Below are 15,302 nucleotides of genomic sequence, written 5' to 3'. Positions count from 1 at the left end.
AGTTTTACGGCAGAGTTTGTGTCCTAAGGTTTTAAAAATAGGTTCACCTTTCACTGGTGTCAATTGAAGAAGATCTCTGAAAACAATATTGTGTTTTCCTCCAAAGAGCTCTTCTTAGTTTGTTTTAAGTACTTCTTGCAATCTGAGTTGAATCAAAGCCAACATTAGGTTGGAGACCATGCTCACTTCATCTATTAGTAGCATTTTCATTTGTTTTAACACTCTGCGTAGTTCCAATGCAGCTTCTGTAGAAAGTTTGTAATATTCTAATTTGTTTTGGTGTTTTACTGGAAGGAGTACTAATCAGTGTAAAGTGACACTGCCTATGTTGTAGGCAGCTAAACTTGTGGGGGCAGTTACAAAAGCTGATATTTTGTTGTTTGTCAATTGTTGAAGGAACTTGCTGATGATTTTGATTAAGTATGTTTTGCCTGAACCAGCTTCACCACTGACGTATAGTAGTATAGGTTTGTAATTTTGGCAGGTACATTCTTTATTTTCATGTTGTACACAATGTGCACATTCTTTTGTTACTTCTTTAAAAATGGTGCGGTGCTCTTTGTTCAGTTTTGATTGTAGTACAGTTAAGTCTTCTTTATCTTCTTCATAGTGACACATGGTGTTCTCTACTTCTGTCATAGCTAATTCTGCCTCATTTGCTATTAGTGGTTGTCCCAGTGGTTCTTGACTTCCTGTTACAGAAGGTTGACTACTGTTGGAGTGTCCTTATCTAGTTGGGCCTGGAGTTCTTCTTCATGTTGCTGTTCATTGTGCAACATTGTTTTGTACTGTGTAAAGTTTATATCGGTGATAGTGCTTTCATTTGCTTTGAAAGCGTCTTCATCAGAGTCATAGATTTCTAGTATCTCTTCTTCTTTTCTCCATGTTTTAAAAAGTTGTAGCAGGGACACGTAATATAGTTCTTTCTGTTGATGAGTTTTTAATGACAATTTGACATGATTAATTAAGCTTCGTTTGGTAAGTTTCACTAATCTGCCTTCACAATCTGCCACACTATATCTACCTTTTTTTTCATCAGGTTTTATATTATTTTTCTATGTAAAGTTTTGGGTTATGTGGTATAGACACATAGTGTCCAAAGTGGTACTCCTGTTTGGGTAGTATGTGTCTAGTAAATTGTTTTTCAAAATGCCTTGGCTGTTGGAATCATTTTTGGCTATTGTTTCTATGTCCTCATATGATTTGAGAACTCTTTTCCTAGATGTAGCAGGACCAAGACTTAGCCATACTATATTTTCAGATTTTCCATACAAAGCAGTACCGGTTAAATGATCTGCAGCTTCATAGGAGCCACATTCTCTATGAGAGAGCATTTTTATGCCTAAGCTGTACAATTTCTGAGATAGTTTTTTGTCTGATGGGTGATTCCAGAGGTCTTGAATCTGTTTTTGCTGCTTTTGTTAAGTAGGCTGTAACATATCGTGCAACTGCAGTGTAATTGCCTGCAATGTACTGCACATCTATGTTTGCATTCCATAAGAGGGCAATGATTGCATTGTAACCATTGATATATTTTGATTCTTCTGTTATTTTTATGTAATACGTGTTCTTAGATGATTTACCTTTAACACTATGTCTAACTGAAGACATGAAGTTGTTCACTTCACCTGTTTCTGTAACTGGTCTAGGGAAACTAAAGCGGCATTTGGTGTAGTAATTCCCTTTGTTTTTGTATTTGTGATGACAATATTTGCCACATGTGTGTCTTTGAAATTTTACAATTTGTGCATGAAGATCCCTATTTGTTGCTTTCGATGAAATTTCACAAGTGACATATTTTTCGATAAACTGTAAAACAGTGGAATCACTGTCTTGACCAAATTTAGGAGCATCTTTAATCCATAAAAGCATGTGGCTATGTGGTGCTCCTCTGGCCTGGTATTCTTTTCTTCAAAAGAAGTGTTGCACTTCTCAGAGGGGAGGAACAGTTTTATTACAAATCGAGTGTAGCATAGCAATGAAACGATGATGGAAATATCTTGAAACATTAACAGGATCTAGAGAGCAAAGTTCATCAGGTGTTAGTATATCTATGTTTGTTTTGTTTTTGTTTGATATGCCTATGAATTCATGTAAATCTCCCCATGCATATTCTGTACAACTTAATGTAATAAACCAAGTGGGTGGGCCAAGGTTTCTTATCATACAATGTATGTCTCTGTGACGTCGGAGCCAGTACTCTTTCTTACCACGCATGTTTGCTAACAGATTTGCAATGCTTGATTGTAAGACCTCATCTTTTTCTTGCACTTTTTGTATTAATTACGTAGCTGACATATTTTGAAAGTGGGTTCCTGATTTCAATATGTGTGCAACTCCGTAACATTGAGTTGCTAGTTCACTTTCAAAGAGTAGGTGGAATATGTATTCCACATTTTGTCTAAATCTGGGATCTTCAGAATGCATTCGTAACGAGTGGTATTCTGATGCTGTTATCTGAGTGGGTCTATCATCGTACCTTCCCCCTTTGCCAGTAGGAAAGAGCAGAGGAAAAGCATGTGCTTCTATACTTTTTCCCATATGCTGATTGGTGATCCTTTGGTTTGTCACATTTGGTACGTTTCTAGTGCATCATCTATGGTGTCATTAGAGTGTAATGGATGAATTGTATAATGGTCTAAAATATTGGATACTGTAGCAGGAACTAGGAGTTCAAATTGACCAGTTTCTGGTGACTCTTGAATTATTTCAGTTGTTTACCATAGGTTTTCTTCAATATTTATTTTTTTGTAGTATTCATTATTGTCTTTTAGATATTGCAAGGCTTGTCTAACTTTATGTAAGTCTACGAGTTGTTGCCACATTTTTTTGTCTTTTGTTGGTACACCATTTACTAAGATAATTAAAGATTGCTCTATTGGACGATGCACTCCCAGAGTGTGCACATTTTCTTTCAGATCTAATGGTAAATAAACTACTTTGCCACAAATGTCTTTCACCTATTCAGAGGCAGGTCATTTTGCTGTTTTTGGTTGAAGGCATATTATTGCTTGAAATGGGTGCACTGTTTGAATTATGATGCTCTCATATAAATTGAGTTGTTGCAGGGGTTTTGGTTTTGGGAATAATTCCAAGTTATTTGTGATAGCAGGTGAAGGAGTTTGATTGTTGTCAAGTTCAGTAGTGCAGTAACTGCAAAGTATTAAGGGGTAAGTTATTTCGTATTTGTTTTTTGCTATAAGGTAGAGTGCTAATTCAAACCATTTTGAATCTTCATTGTCTTCTATTTTGTATGTTATGTCTCTAGTTTTTGGGTTACTTTAATAAAAAGTTCTGCGGCAGCACATACACACATGGTTTGGTACTTCAGCCGATGTACTTTTAAATTTTAGTATTACTTTTTTGTATGTTTGAAGTAGAATGTTGCTATGTGCAGAATTGTTGCTAGTCTGTTGTAAAGCTATTGCATTTTGTAAGTGGCTTTCACTTCCAAAATATTTTCTCTGGATATGGTTGATTTCTTCGAGTAGGTCTTTGGGTGTACCATGTCGATGATTGTTATTTAAATTGGCTAGCGCTAAAGCAGGACTTTTAGCATAGTACAGTTTATAGACTAGATTTCTTATAGTTGAATGATGTGTTGATATCATTTTGATATGATGGAATGTGCTTTTGCAAATAGGTCCTGAAATGAAGGCTAATGAATGTCCTTGTAGTCCGGTGTATTTGCGCACTGGACAGGTATCCATATTTTGCAGCACTTTCATTTTGATTTTGTCTTTGCCTTTCACATACTGATTGAGGAACTGGCATAAAGATTTGAAAGATTTTTTGGGAATGTTACACATTGATGTGCATGGCCATTTGTATACTGGACGTTCTGGTTTAGTCGAATGGAGAGATAATTCTGAGTTTTCTGGGGATATTTTTGTAAGCAGTATTTTTTGTTCCATTATGGTATTATTCATTTTTTCATAACCTCGTCCACTGCAATGGATGGCAATTGTGTCTGTTTGATTTTGTTTGTATGCATCTTCATTAAAATATGGATCTGTGCTCGTGGTGTGACTCCATTCACCTCAACAGATATTTAAGAAGTTATTTTTGTTGACATTCCGTTTATTGAGAAGTTTATTTTGTAATTTAGTAGTTAGTTTTGTTAGTGCTTTCATTCTGTTTAACACTAAAATGATAAACTTTCTTTTGAGAAGGATTGCACTGTCTATCAAAGCTTCTAAGATTAATTTACTATGGTAGGTTTTAAGGGTTGTGCATGATTTGTCTCCTGTTTTTATAAGATTATGAAGGACTTTGTAGCGGAACATTTTTGCTAAAATACTTGTTTTGGTATGGTTACTTGCTAGTATATCAAGATTTATAGGAGCAGTTTTAGCAGTAGTGGTAGCCAAATTCTAGTTAAGCATTTTTTTGTTTCGTTTTACATTTTGATAGAGGAGGCAAAGTTTCTGTACTGGAAGCTTGTTTTGTTTCGCTAAATGATTGTATTAGCTGTTTTGTTTGAACATTTTGTACAAACTCTGGTAGAGATGGATGCTTATTTTGGACACTTTTATTTTCATTTGCTCTATTTCTGTGTTGCTTTCTACTGACTTGTTTTTTGGTAGGCATTCTTTGGGGTCTGTTGAAAAAAAAAAGAAGGTATTGGTTTTGCCGTTCTGCAATGTATGTGTGCTATGTGCATGCAGATCTGCGTATGATGGGAAATATGTATATGGTGGTGTGAAATTGTGTATTTGGCAGCTACAATTAGTTGGGAAGTCTATTCTTCTATTTGTGTGTTACTAAACTGCGGTTCAGATGAGAAGTAGAAAGTGAGCTAGTGGTGAGGAGAATCATTAATAGTAAACCTAATGGTATAAAATTAAAACAGTTCTTTGTTTTGTAGTACTAACATTCTAAGCGTTGAGTATTTTATTTGTGTTCCAAAAAAATGGGGATTTGTGTACCATTCTGCCTGCTAATCCCTGTTTAATAAATGGTGATTTGTGGACAGAATGGTTCAGAAATCGCTGTTTTTTTGGTGCGCAAATTACATGAATGAACCACACAGTATGTTTGAGGAACAGTATGAATATTATGGTAGTATTGTGCTTACTCTTTTTTTGTGTGGAATGAGCCAGTTTCTTTGCATATGTTGTTTGTAGTTCAGATGCTGCTGATTTTCAGGAGAGTGGTCTTCACTGCAATTCTAAAAGAAAGAAGTTAGTAATTTTGTGTGTTTGTAGCACTGATGTTAATCTAGATGTTGATTTTTATGTTTTTGTGGTAGTATTCTTGTTTGATATCTGAACATAGTGTATGCATGCATTTCATTTGACTATGTGCAGCCTTTATATTTTATTTACAATATGTTAGTTCAACATGCTTTGAAAATGAGTAGAATTTGAAGTGCATGAAATACACTTGTTTTTTTAAATCTGTGTTGTAGATAGCAGACAGGTTTGGAAGTGACAGTTGATTATAGTAGATGGGAAACATTTCAATAAATTCATTTTATAGGTAGACATGCCAACAAACGGGAGCCCCTGAGAGGGAGATTTCACCACAGCAATCGGGAACATTTATTTTTCCCACAGGATTGCATTGGGAGTAGCATTAATTTAGGCGGGAGAAAGTAAAAAATAGTGTGATTTTTCAATGAAAAATCAGGAGTCTCGCGCTTAACTCGGGAGGGTTGGCGTGTATGTATAGGCTATGTAGGTTTAGTGGCATTACTCTGTTTATATGGATTCATAAGAGTTGTACATGTACTGTGAATAAAATATGCATACCTGTAGTTTGTATTCATGCATGTGGATATGAATGCAGCAGTAAGTAGAAATCTTGGAGACTTGTATAGTATTTTTTGTAGTAGGTGCTTTCCAATGATATGATACTTGTACTCAGAGTGATCAACAGTACATTTGAAGTGCGGATCTCTGATGATGGGGTTAGATTTAGAGGTCTTGGATGTGATTTGTGGATGGTTGTGTGACTGCCTAGCTGTATCCAATGAGGGAATGGCACCGAGAATGATGTGGAAAAGGTAGAAGGGCTGGCTAAGAGTTACGTGCCGCGCGGACACCGCGGCTCTTCACAGATAGGGTGTGCCACAGCCGGGGTTTTCCAGCAAATCCAGTATGGAAAGGGGACTGTAGGGATCAGCCAATCAGATGTTGACGTTGTGGATTTGTGTAGAAAGAGAGTGTGTGTAGTGAAGATGGCAGAGGTGGAGAAAGTCAAGGTGTTGGTGCTCTGAGATATGTTTGTCCATGGTTTACAGCAGTATGCTCAATGCAGGCATGTGGCAAACAATTTTGTTGTTCAATGAGTGGAGATGGTGTGGAGCGCTGTGCCTGATTGCAATGTAGAGGGAATTCTACAAGTTTGTGAAGATATGCGCAGTATGAACAGTCCCCATCTGGTAGTTTTGCAATATGGTGCTTTCCATTTGGGCTACGTCAGTGCCCCTACTTTGTTGACAGATTTGGAACAGTTGGTTCAAGCAGTAATGAACATCCTTCCAAATGCGAAAGTATTTTTTTCTGGATTACTACCTAGGGCAATATGGGACAATAATTCTGTTTTTTGTCCTCAGCAAAACATTGCTAGGTGTGCAATCAATCAAGGCATGTGTGCTTTCATGCTTAGAGCTGGTATGTTTTTCTGTATTAATGAGAATATTGATTCCAGTAATGCTGTTTATTTTGAAGAAGATGGCATTTCCTTATCTTTTTTGGGAAATGCCATGCTGTTTTGGAATGCAAGCATTGGTTTGGAGAATGTTATGTGAAGATTTAATTTGTAAATTAAGAAAAAAAAATACAAAATAGCAGGTGTCTGTCAGGCATCTACAAAAAAAACGGCTCTTTTCAGAGCCCACCTCGAAGGGGAAATGGGGCACACTATTTAAATTTACATTCACCACGCTCCGATTTTGGATATGTCCGCCGACATGGCGGTAGTCTGCGGACAGCGCGTATTACATACAGGGATTCTGGGGTCGAGAGGCATGCAAATGAGAATGAGCGGAGCTAGGGATTGGTCAGTAAGGCTTACTGGGTGTGTTGTGTAAGGAGAGATTTTGTCAGAACGTCTTTTTCCTGAGAGAAGAACAGATAGCTATGGCTGTGTGTTTCCGAAAACAGATTATCTGGACTTTAGGAGACTCATGTATACATTGGTTGAAGGTACATGCAGACATTGTGGAGTAGCTGCAGACCTTGGTTTCCCTCATGTGGAAGTGCACTGGCATGGAGAGCACGGAATGAAGTGGCTAGACTTGCTACTCCTCTGTGCTACTTTAGAGACAGAGCATCATCCAGACATTATTATAATTCATTGTGGAGGGAACAGTTTAGGACATGGGTCTGGAATTTATTTGCAATTTGAAATGAAACAAGGACTTGAGAAGGTCATGGACATGTTTCCAAATTCCCAAGTAATTTTTGCTCATAATGCGCAAAGACAAATGTGGCTGCGTTCTTCTTTATTTGGTCCACAAATGGAGAAAGCGAAGCGCAATGTCAATAAGGCTGTTTGTGCCTTTCTAAGAGATGTTGGCATGTCCTCTTTTCACAATGAAAATATTATGTTTCGTAGCACATACATTTTTCGCAGAGATGGAATCCATCTTACTAATGCTGGCAATCAGATTTTTCTGAGAAATGTACAAAATGCATTGCAACTTTTTTGGGATTAGAGTCATCTATTTTGCAGTAGATGTTGACGATTTCAAGTTTTTCAAACACACAAAAACACCACCAAAAGGCTGTTTTCAGAACCACCACGTCCTCCCAGTGAAAAGTGCATTGGTTTTGCTAGAGCAGCACCCTAAAATTGTATATGTCCTAGGACTGTCCGCAGACGTCCAAAGAATGCACAGGGCCCTGCACTGTTTATTTGCAACTTCTATTATTAAACTGTGAAAGGCGGCTCTGAAAAGAGCCTTTTTTGGATTTTTGTTGTTTTATATTGGTTTTTTACACACAACACACTAGGAGAGGAGGGGAAAGAGGGTAAGGAAGGGACACCAACCACAGGGATAAGAAAGGGCAGGTGGAGAGAGGAAGATGTAGGTTGGGCCTTACTTAGGTAGGTAGCAGGTCTTTTGGTACTCCTTGACCGTAATCTCGAAAGCGATTTGAAGACTCTCCCCCCTGCAGAGTACTGCGTCACAGTACATACACAATATGGTGCCCTCGAAAGGTAAGGGTCAACAGCATCGTGAATGGCCTGTGAAGCAACTGGAGGGATGCACTCTCCCACAGGAGTGTCTCTTGTGGTGAAAGGAGTGGAAACAGAGGATGCTGTAGAGGAACTCAACCTACTACGTTTATCACAAGGTACAACCTTGCGAATGTCCGCACTATGGAATGATGTTAGGTGTCGCTCATGGATGCCGCACCAAAGCTGTACGAACCACGTCTCCCACGCCTAAGCACCATTTTGCACTGTTTGCAGGTGACCTTGTTCGTACATGCTTTTGGTACCTTACCATGAATGGTAAACAACCGCCACACCCAAGACTCCTGGCGAGTGCTGGTAGTAGGGAGTTCGTCGACCTCATTCTCTTCATCTTCTTCATCCTCGTTCTCTACATCCTCACGCCTGTTCCTCTCTGCAGGCCCTTGGGGAGGTGGTGGTGGAGGGTTTGGGGGTGATGCTGAGGCAGATGTAGCAACAGCAGCTATGGATGCCATCAGGGTTGATGAGATATTCTCAGCAAGATCAGCAAAGGCAGCCAAAGTCAATCTGCAATAGCCAGAAGTACAATGAAGATCAGCTCTAGGGTGTCGCCTTTTATAGGGGAGGAGGGGTGCACTTCGCGAACAGATCGAACACCAAAAAAGGTTCAAAAAAGTATGTGGAAAGCCAGGGTCATTGTCTGGGACATGTGCAATGGTGGATTTTTACTGTAAAATAATTTGGATTGTCTGAAAAATTATTTTAAAATGTTGGGGAACCGGACAGTGTTTGCAAATTAGGACACACGCTCAGCTTGGGTGTGGTCACATGATGACATCGGGAACATGTCCGCAAAGGGAACGGGTGTCCGCTCAATATTTATATATCTATGAGATATATATATATATATATATATATATATATATATATATATATATCTATGAGATATATATATATATATCTATGAGATATATATATATATATATATATATATATATATATATATATATATATATATATATATATATATATATATATATATTACATAGCCACGGTAGGGGCCATGTAGTTATGGTTAAGTTGCTGTTTCCATAGGAAGAGCACTTTTTGGGCGGTTTATAACTTTGCTCCCCCTGGATGATTCCTCACCAAACTTTGCAAAAAAAGTATATGGGCCACTCTGATTTTTTTGCAAAGTTTGAAGATGTTTGGGCCGGGGGGGGGCAAAGTTATAGGGGGGGTTTCAAAACGTCTTTTTTTCCCATAGACTGAATGGGGGAAAAACTTTGCGCACGGCTACAGGTGAAACACCAAAAAAGGTTCAAAAAAGTATAGACGGAGTTGGAAGAAATCTGCGGCAGGTATAGGGGCTTGGTCCAGAAAGCGTGCTTTTGTAAATTTGGTAACAATCCGTGCAGTATGTTTCTTCATAATTATGAAAAAGTAGGTCTGAAATAATTAGTGATATCTTTGTTCGCTCCGCGGTCACACTTCCCTGTTCGGGCGATGAACAGGATACCGATAGGCTAAGGGGCTGGCGTCATGACCGCGGTCACGCAACGTCTCTGCCCATTGGCTGCTGCGAGACGTGTTCTGCTTCAGATGGTTTGGATGCGCCTGACATCTTGGATCCGCGGAAAGCGGAGGAACAACCAGCGTATACATGCTTTTTTCATGAAACTATTTTGCTGTGTCACAGAGCATTGGCAAAGGTTCAGACAGTAAGACATGGGTGATCAATGCATTTGTTCTTCGGTCGTCATGATGTAATTTCTATGGACACCTTGCACGTACTGTAAATGTGGGGTGTAACAACGATATCACTTCAGTCCATGTAGTGGGCAGGACATTTGTAACACTTCAGTCCATGTACCGGACAGGAAATTGGTAACTGTTGAAAGCACACGCGTATTGGTAGGCAACTTTGAAATTGACAACATGCCGTGAATGCATTATTTTTTCCAATGGCTATTATTATATTCATTAGTACGCCGCCATGGGTGGCACATGCTACGGTGCTTGTGGCCAGGGGCTAGAGTCTTAAAATATGGGTGATCAATGCATTTGTTCTGGGGGTCGGTCGTCATGAAGTAATTTGTATGGACATCTTGTACGCACAGTATACTTATACCTACTTAATGACATGTGTTCTATGGCCTCCTTGTACGCACAGAAAATGAGGGGTCCAATAAGGCCAGTATAGCAGTGCACGGGGGAGTTGTTACATTTGTAAGGACACGTGTCGTGTTAGGGAACATTGAAATTGACAACATGCCGTGAATGCATTATTTTTTCTAATGGCTATTATTCTTCAACTTGATTTTTATTGGCATTTCATACACCAACAATGAAACTGTCAACAGGACACAACTCCCCCTACCCCCACCTCCCCCCCTTACTTGATCTAGGAAATATCCCCCCAATGATGTCACCGATAAGTTCCACGCATCCGAACAAGGACTGAGACCCATACCCCTAAACGATGGATCCTTGAAGCCAGACCACTCTTGATTCATTTTATATGTCCGATTCCTCTTGCGGGTCTATAATTCCCAACAATGTCATAGATTGTGGGCTCCAAGCCCTGCGCGCTCCCTCCTTTAAATAAGCAATTCGTTATTATACTCATTAGTATGTCATGCGAAGGCCATGCAACCAAGAATAAAGTGGTAAGTAGTCGACTTGGAAGACACTGCACACCCATCCCATGTAAGATCTACAGACATACAACTAGGAGGGAAGCCTCTGGGCAGAGGTGCTGAAGGATAACACACCTATAGAATAACCCCCACTACCACACATCACCAAGGCGGTTGTAGAGAGACCCTGCACTCTTGGGTGCATGGCTAAAGCCCATGCACGCAAGAATGAAGTCATAAGCTGTGGAGTTACACGTCAATATGGGTGTGGTGAAATGTGCTAGTTGTGTTGGTGCCCTACTATCTTACCTTCATGGCTGTAGACGATGGTCCGAAAAGTACATTTATAAGCAGCTAATTGACAAGGACCATGGTTTCCATATGCAGCGATGGTTGTGGATAGGAACTATACTCCTTGTACCCTGGTTGTAAGGCGTAGGTGGTAGGTTACTCACTAAAGATGGAAGGGCAGCCTACAGGCACTGCAGCATATTAGTACCATAGATTAGATGTGCATATTCCCATGTGTAGAAAGTGCCTGCCAATATACTTACTCCTTACTTTGTTCAGATTCCACATACTTTTTTTTATTGGCTATCGTACTTGGCAGAAGTATCACTTTTTCCATTTCTGTGATGAAAGGAAAAGGTGCGTTAGTGTTTGCATTTTATTAAAATTTACTACATTGCATAATAGACAGTTAACTTTTTTTTTACCCTCATATTTAGTTTACAAACCAGTGTACTGTGCATTGTGCTCAGTTTCTGTGTTTGCTTTTCTAATCCTTGGGTCTGGGGAAAAAAAATCCTTGTCGGATTAAAAAAAACTTCATTTCCTATGGTACTAACTACTTCATTTTTTGCTTTCAGTGCTTTCTTCATCTTTCTGATCAATGTTATGTTTGTTGCCTTCCTGCCCATTTTAAACAACAGTTAAATACCAGTAGGCATATTATAACTGTGCATTTGTTCCTACAGATTTGTGATACTCATTGATTTGTGTCATTGCCATATCCTGTTTCCTTTATCTTTCCCATTAATGTTTTCTTTGTTGACTTCCTGCCGATGTTTAACAACATTTAGATACCTATAGGCGTATTCTACCTGTGCATTTGTTTCCAACGCTCTGTGATGATCATTTATTTGTGTCATTCTTCCATCCTGTTGGGTAGTTAGATACCTGTGGGCGTATTCTAACTGTTTGTAGTCTTTCACAAACTTTGTTGACAATTTTGAAGTACACATTATTTCGTAAATTTTGGCTTCAAGAACATTAAATACGCATTTGTTAGGTTAGCTGGCAACCTTTGCTTTAGAGTAATGGTGCTATCATTACATTCAAACCATCCAGAATTCTTTTTAATGTATGCAGTGTAGTGACCTGCATTGGTTGTAGCTCCTGCATGGTAGATTATTCCTACTGTTGTAAAGGTTTTCTTTCCAAGTGACACTTGACCGTGTGTGAATCCAAACAATTTGCAATTGTTTTTGGTGCCATTTGCATTATAATGTAGACTCATACGTATTATGTAGGCACTATGTGATTGTATCAGTAAGGTAGAGCGATTGTCTGAATTGCAAATACTACATAATCTGCCATGGTTTGCATTTTGTACAAGTTGCTGAAATGGAATGCTCTCACTATTTGGTATAGAAACATACACAAATCGCTCCTTTGGGATTTCTTCCTGCATCACTTTGTTACAGAGAGTGCATGTATGTTTCCACATGTATGAAATTTGGAAGATTTCATTTACAGGTATGCTTGTGTTTTCCAATACTAATAGTATGTACATTAAAAATTCTTGTGGATCTTCTTGTGAGTTCATAGTGAATCTCACCATTCCAGCACAGCCGTCCAATTGTTGCCTTACTCCATGCACACTGTATGTGTTGTCAGGATTGATTGTTGCATTTCTATGCAACACTAACATTTGCAGACACAAGTGGTCTGTGCTGTGCAGGTAAATATTGTTAACAATTGGTGGCAATTGAAATAGAATATTGATTGCTACATTTGCATAGCAACCTACCCCACTTTCATTTGTAAATTTGAATGGGCCAGCAAGTTCTGTATCTGAATGCATTTTTGGTTTTTCTGTTGCTTCTTTGCCGACGTGCCTGTTTTACATTCCCTAATAGGTTCTTCTATGTTTGCGGCAGTTGATGAAACTTTAGCTTCTTTTCTTTTCTTTGTGGAATTTGCTGTTGCATTCTGTTGCATTTCTGTTTCATTTACTTTTCTGTTACCACGTTTCACTTTATCTGGAACAGGGTATTGTTTCAGATGAGGGGTGTACAGTGAACGCAATCTATTGTACTCTAGAATGCAAGGAATATCAGCGTTGACTTTACTTGAATCAAAGTTTATTAGCAATAGACCGTCAAGTGTACGTAAGCGTGATAATGCTACGTAGCTCATGCCTTCCTTAAACACTGTCTTTCCTATATCTATCAATGCTTTCTCTAGGGTAAGACCTTGGGATTTATGAATGGTAACTGCATATGCAAGAGTTAGAGAAAATTGCTCTCTACGCACATACATGTCTTTGAAGAGAAGGAATCGAGCAATTGAGCACCCTATCCTTTTCACTTCTGAAACTTTATCAAATCGAATATTTACAAACTGAATGTTGCTATCACGTGGGTATGATTAAAAGCCAACAACTGTGCCCAGTGCTCCATTACTAGCCCTTGCTCTATGTCAAGGTGACGTTTCAGCATTACTCTACAATTTAATGATCATTTCAATATTTTTTCCAACCCAGCTGTGTTGGAGATTGAATTTTCTAAACTATTTAGTCTTGTTGTGGCTTGCTCACACATGGGTACTGTCATACCATGTAAGTCTAGTTTGTCTGTGGCGCTAATTTCTATTATTGCTTGCATTTCTTTCTTTAACATTGCTTCATTGACTTTCAAACAGCTTGCAAGAGTTGGCATTAAGGCCATACAATTGACATTTTTGTGCGCTATTTGTTCCATAACATCAGTTGCACATGCATTATCGCCATAAAGTGCATGTATATGCCGGTTTTTCAATAGAGCTTGTGCTTGTTGCGATAATACACCAACTCTAATACTTTTAAAGATGTTTGCATAAGTGAGATCTGCAGATTGCAGCATGTTATCAGTTAATTCTCTGTATTGGAAATGTTGCCAAAGATTAACATTACCTATGCTAACAACAGTTTTCCGGCAGAGTTTGTGGCATAAGGTTTTAAAAATTGGTTCACCTTTCACTGGTGTCAATTGTAGAAGATCTCTGAAAACGATAATGTGTTTCCCTGCAAAGAGTTCTTCATTATTGCTTTGAATTAAAGCCAACATTAGGTTGGAGACCATGCTCACTTCATCTATTAGTAGCATTTTCATTTGTTTCAATACTCTATGTAATTCCATTGCAGCTTCTGCAGAAAGTTTGTAGCAGTCTAATTTATTTTGATGCTCTACTGGAAGCAGTAGTAATAGGTGTAAAGTCACACTGCCTATGTTGTAGGCAGCTAAACCTGTGGGGGCTGTTACAACAGCTGACAGTTTGTTGTTTGTCAATTGTTGAAGGAACTGGCTGATAATTTTGATTAAGAATGTTTTCCCTGACCCAGCTTCACCACTGACGTACAGCAGTATAGGTTTGTAATTTTGGCAGGTACATTCTTTATTGTCGTGTTGTACACTATGTACAATTTGTTTTGTTACGTCTTCAAAAATGGTGCGCTGGTCATTGTTAAGTTTTGCTTGTTTTACAGTTAAGTCTTCTGTATCTCTTTGATACTGATGCATGGTGTTTTCTACTTCTGCCATAGCTACTTCAGCCTCATTTGCTATTAGTGGTTGTTCTAATGGTGTTGACTTCCTGTTACAGAAGGTTGACTACTGTCGGAAGAGTCTTTATCTAGTTGGGCCTGAATTTATTCTTCCTGTTGCTGCTCATTGTGTAACATTGTTTTGTACTGTGTATAGTTCACATCGGTGATAGTGCTTTCATTTGCTTTGAAAGCATCTTCATAGCACTCATAATTATCTTGTATGTCTTCCTCTTTTCCCCATGGTTTGAAAAGTTGTAACAGCGACATGTAATATAGTTCTTTCTGTTGAGGAGTTTTTAATGACAATTTCACATGATTAATTAAGCTTTGTTTGTTAAGTTTCACTAAGCTCCCTTCACAATTGATCACTCTATATCTACATTTGCTTTCATCAGGTTTTACATTATTTTTCTATGCAAAGTTTTGAGCTATGTGGTATAGACACATGCTTTCCAGAGTGGTACTCCTGTTCGGATAGTATGTGTCCAGTAAATTGTATTTTAGAATGTCTTGGCTGTTCGGATCATTTCTGACAAATGTTTGTATGTCCTCATATGATTTTAACACTCTTTTTCTAGATTTTGCCGGACCAAGACTGAGCCATACTATGTTGTCTCATTTTCCATACAAAGCAGTGCCGGTTAAATGATCTTCTGCTTCATAAGCCCCACATTCTCTATGAGAGAGCATTTTTATGCCTAGGCTGT

Source organism: Ambystoma mexicanum, chromosome 10, assembly GCF_040938575.1.
Source record: "Ambystoma mexicanum isolate Mex_15411 chromosome 10, UKY_AmexF1_1, whole genome shotgun sequence".
NCBI classification, from domain to species: Eukaryota; Metazoa; Chordata; class Amphibia; order Caudata; family Ambystomatidae; genus Ambystoma; species Ambystoma mexicanum.
Note: the sequence above shows the minus strand (reverse complement) of the source record.